The sequence below is a fragment of the Haliotis cracherodii genome, unplaced genomic scaffold, assembly GCF_022045235.1.
Source record: "Haliotis cracherodii isolate W230 unplaced genomic scaffold, xgHalCrac1.p SCAF_18, whole genome shotgun sequence".
Lineage (NCBI taxonomy): Eukaryota > Metazoa > Mollusca > Gastropoda > Lepetellida > Haliotidae > Haliotis > Haliotis cracherodii.
Window position 1 is genome coordinate 29,316,361 of NW_027266273.1, and position 5,000 is coordinate 29,321,360.

Sequence of the window (5,000 nt, forward strand, 5' to 3'; positions counted from 1 at the left end):
GAAGGCTGGGGTTAGGGTTATGATTTGAGCTCTAGCTGTGGTAAGAGGTAGATTTTATCCGTGGAGAGGTATATGTGGAGTGACCACAGTCCTTAGGTGTCCAGCATACAGCATGGCTGAGTACCCAAGCTGGCCATATAGACAAAAGGCTTGAGTAGGGAGAGGGCTGGGGCTATTGTGTTAGTTCACAGGGTGTGACATTCACAAACAAACCATGCAATAAGCATGCTTAGTAAGAGTGCTGTGACTGATGGTTTAGTATTTAAAGTAGGCTGAGCAATAAAATAAAATGACTACAACTGCGTTTAATTATGTACATGAATTATACTTAAAAGGTAAAATACAAGAAATATTCAAAATAGGTAACTGCCACATATGTATGTATGTATGTATGTATGTATGTATGTGTGTGTGTGTGTGTGTGTGTGTGTGTGTGTGTGTGTGTGTGTGTGTGTGTGCGTGCGTGCGTGCGTTCTTCATCCTCAATAGCATGCATATATGAAATACTTTGCAGTATTTTCATGTACATCTCTTTCTGTCTTAGAATTGATATGTAACTGATTGAGTTGATACTATCAGATTCGCATGTAAGGTGTTCATTTCTATGCCTCCATAGGCTGATATCGTATCATTGTACATTTTGTTAGGTAATCAATTTCTCATTTTTCGTGTCAGTACTTCACATTGCATAATAAGTATGTTTACTAATGCGCTTCACTTCAGCTTTATCTTAGATGTATGACGATTAACTGAATCGCGTTGTAATCATATTTGATTCGTTGTGACTAGTTTTTACATTAACAGTGACTATCACTATCTGTAATTCTTTCTTTTGAGTAAGAATGATTTATATCCCGCGATATATACCGTTCACCAGTCACTGCTTGGCTTTATTGTCATATGTCTCTGTTCATGTTCCCTGTATAGCCCGCAGTGTTACTGCGCCAGCCGGTGAGCTTTGTTCAACATTTCACATATATGTAAGGGTTAGACTAAACGACCTGGGCTTGTTCCCATGTGAAATATATGCTACAATAGTTAGAGTGGTTCATCTGATATGAAGTGCGTTATGTTACATCAAATAGTTAAGTTTATTAATATTTGGTAACAATACTTTGTGAACTGTGTTTTTTGACTGGCTATTTTTGTGTGAAAAGTAGCCTGCTGTTCGGGTAAAAAAAATTCAAATAATATTAAATGCTTATTAAAAGCTAGATACAAGTGACATGGACCTGCCTGTGACGTTTCATGGGGTTCTGTTGAATAGTGTAAGAAATATGAAGTATTTAGTATGTGATTTGATGGAGGAAATCACCTTTTTTCTCCTTATTATCACCCTCACTCCCAAAATAAGAGTGCAATGACAAAACTGATTATTTGTGACAAACGTGCAATCTATCACGGAGGTACATGCAAAATTTCATGAAGATCGGCCGAATAGTTTAAGAAATAATATCGTTTCTTTACGAGTGGGTATTTGTTGTGACAGGCTAACTATCCAGCGTATCGCCCGGACTGCCTAGTAATGTGAAGGCGGCCAGACTCGCCTGCAGTGCAACGGCTCGTGTTGTAAGGCAGCTTGGTGGGTTCTGGCGCGGTGCGCTGAGTGTTGGTAACTCGGAATGCGGGCGGTATCTCCTCGGGGATATTACGACGCATGAACGGTGCTCGTGTCGGAAGATATTTGCGTGTGATCTCGGTTCAGTTTTAGCTAGTAAGCCTTAACTCTCCGTGTATCGTGCGCTGTTCCTCGGCAGTACGTTGGGTCGCGATCCTCGTCTCCGTGGCAAATCATCGACTACACAGTAAAGTTCGTAAGTCCCCCTTCACAACTGGCGACCAGTGCTCCCATGACGAAAGGGAACGGTCGGCAAACGTCGCTCTCGTTTCCCGGGGTGCCCTGCCTTATCGTTAGGTGGGAACGTCCTCGTCGCCGGGAGTCAGAAAACGGCTCGTGGTAGACTGAGTGAGGTTGAGAATGCAACAACCGACGTTGCAGCCAGGCGACCGCTCGCCTATGCTACCAACTGCTTGCATAAGCAATCTGATTGTCGTGAGGAAGGCAGACCCTGGCATCCGGGGTTCGTCTGCGCTCGGTACGAGAATCAATCGCCGACGTCAAAGCAGCCCGTGGCGTCACCCCCGCACTATCGTTTCGGGTCGGGCTTTTGTGAAGTAGTCGCTTTTCCACCCCGAGAACGCTCTCGGCGGAGGGGATTGTGGCAGGGACGGCTGGCCGCCTCGGTCGGGTTGAGCTTTTTACGGGACTCGCTCGTGTGTTTCGGGGCTCTCCTCGCCGGCGGTTCGGACGTCCCGGTCTCTTTGTCTGCAAAGACTAGGACCTATCTGGTTGATCCTGCCAGTAATCATATGCTTGTCTCAAAGATTAAGCCATGCATGTCTAAGTACAAACTCTAGCACAGTGAAACTGCGAATGGCTCATTAGATCAGTTATGGTTCCTTAGATGATACAATCCTACTTGGATAACTGTGGTAATTCTAGAGCTAATACATGCACTAAAGCTCCGACCCTTTCTGAGGGGAAGAGCGCGTTTATCAGTTCGAAGCCAGCCGAGCCGCAAGGCTCGTCTCTTTGGTGACTCTGGATAACTCTAGCGGATCGCACGGCCTCGAGCCGGCGACGCATCTATCAAGTGTCTGCCCTATCAGACTGTCGATGGTAAGTGCTATGCTTACCATGGTGATAACGGGTAACGGGGAATCAGGGTTCGATTCCGGAGAGGGGAGCATGAGAAACGGCTACCACATCCAAGGAAGGCAGCAGGCGCGCAAATTACCCAATCTCGATACGAGGAGGTAGTGACGAAAAATAACAATACGGGACTCTTTCGAGGCCCCGTAATTGGAATGAGTGTACTCTAAACGTGTGCACGAGGATCTATTGGAGGGCAAGTCTGGTGCCAGCAGCCGCGGTAATTCCAGCTCCAATAGCGTATATTAAAGCTGTTGTGGTTAAAAAGCTCGTAGTTGGATCTCAGGGTCGTTCGCGTCGGTCCCTTGCTGCAATGGCTCGGGTACTGCGCGGTGTCGTCCCCCTTGCCAGACCTCTCAAAAAGGTTGCTCTTGACTGAGTGGCCTGCTCGAGTGGCTGGGAGAGTTTACTTTGAAAAAATTAGAGTGTTCAAAGCAGGCACAGCCCGCCTGTATAATGGTGCATGGAATAATGGAATAGGACCCCGGATCCTATTTTGCTGGTTTTTGGAGCTCAGGGGTAATGATTAAGAGGAACAGGGCGGGGGCATCCGTATTACGGCGTTAGAGGTGAAATTCTTGGATCGTCGTAAGACGCCCTACAGCGAAAGCATTTGCCAAGTATGTTTTCATTAATCAAGAACGAAAGTCAGAGGTTCGAAGACGATCAGATACCGTCGTAGTTCTGACCGTAAACTATGCCAACTGGCAGCCCGTCGGCGTTGCTCTATTCGACTCGGCGGGAGGCCTACCCGAAAGGAAAGTCTACGGGTTCCAGGGGAAGTATGGTTGCAAAGCTGAAACTTAAAGGAATTGACGGAAGGGCACCACCAGGAGTGGAGCCTGCGGCTTAATTTGACTCAACACGGGAAAACTCACCTGGTCCGGACACTGGAAGGATTGACAGATTGAAAGCTCTTTCTTGATTCAGTGGGTGGTGGTGCATGGCCGTTCTTAGTTGGTGGAGTGATTTGTCTGGTTAATTCCGATAACGAACGAGACTCTAGCCTGCTAACTAGTTCGCCGACAGCTCGTTGTCGCGCGGCGCCATTTCGGTGGCAAACTTCTTAGAGGGACAGGTGGCGTATAGCCACACGAAGTAGAGCAATAACAGGTCTGTGATGCCCTTAGATGTCCAGGGCCGCACGCGCGCTACACTGAAAGAATCAACGTGGATGCCCACCTGCTCCGAGAGGAGTGGGAAACCCCGATGAATCTCTGTCGTGATGGGGATTGGGGCTTGTAATTATTCCCATGAACGAGGAATTCCCAGTAAGCGTCAGTCATCAGCTGCGTTGATTACGTCCCTGCCCTTTGTACACACGCCCGTCGCTACTATCTCTCACAACCCCCCCCCCTCTTCGGCTGGCTGGAATCCGTTTGCTGCTTTCGGGTGGCGGACGGGGACGGAAAGACGGTCGAACTTGATCATTTAGAGGAAGTAAAAGTCGTAACAAGGTTTCCGTAGGTGAACCTGCGGAAGGATCATTAACGATATCGAGACTGTCGTGGTCATTCACGGCGACTTTGACGTTGTTGACGTTGTCCGAACTTTGCAAAAACGGGGTGCAAGCGCGCGCTTCTCCCCAGTCGTTCTTCGTCTCGGCCGTGTCGCTCTTACCGGTCGCTGACGAACCCCGCACTATCTTTTTTTCTTTTTTTTCGCAAGAAAAAAAAACAAACCCGGTGGAGATGAGCATCGAGGCCAACTTCCTCGAGAGCCCACCTTGAGTTGCCGCGCTCCGGTCTGCCGCCGGACGTGGTGACTTTTTCAGTAACGAAAACCTCTCACAACTCTAGACGGGGGATCACTCGGCTCGTGCGTCGATGAAGAGCGCAGCCAGCTGCGTTACTTAATGTGAATTGCAGGACACATTGAACATCGACATCTTGAACGCATATTGCGGCCTCGGGTCCATCCCGGGGCCACGCCTGTCTGAGGGTCGGCGACTAAGCAATCGTAAAACACCGTTTTGCGCATTGGGCTCTCGTAGCGACACTCGTGTCGCTCCGTGGCTCTAAGTACAGACTGCCTTCCGCTCGTTGGATGGTCGCGGTCGCCTGCCCCGTCGCTTGCTTGACGGCTAGGAGGCTGCGTGGACCGGCTTCTTGGTTGGTTCTCGCGTGGCTTACTTACTGTCTCGCCTCGTACGGTGATGGGGAGGGGTCGGCTGCAAAACCGTCTCTCCGGGTCTGGCAAACTTACGTTCACGGCTAAGGATTGTCACGATCCTTTCCCTTTTCCTTCCGACCTCAGATCAGACGAGACTACCCGCTGAATTTAAGCA

The 5,000-nt window shown here is 48.8% G+C and overlaps 2 non-coding genes and 1 pseudogene across 2 annotated transcripts in view; all 3 read left to right on the plus strand.

Moving 5' to 3' along the window:
• The first annotated feature begins 2,343 nt into the window (after positions 1 to 2,343).
• Positions 2,344 to 4,203, plus strand: LOC139466568 (small subunit ribosomal RNA; annotated as a pseudogene).
• Positions 4,204 to 4,504: 301 nt separating this feature from the next.
• On the plus strand, positions 4,505 to 4,658 carry LOC139466362 (5.8S ribosomal RNA). The gene has a single exon (XR_011653407.1). It is a non-coding gene; the product is annotated as a 5.8S ribosomal RNA (ribosomal RNA).
• A 302-nt stretch (positions 4,659 to 4,960) lies between these two features.
• Positions 4,961 to 5,000, plus strand: part of LOC139466572 (large subunit ribosomal RNA) — a 3,719-nt gene continuing 3,679 nt past the window's right edge. Inside the window, exon 1 of the ribosomal RNA XR_011653607.1 lies at positions 4,961 to 5,000. This exon is cut by the window's right edge and continues 3,679 nt beyond it. This is a non-coding gene — a ribosomal RNA (large subunit ribosomal RNA).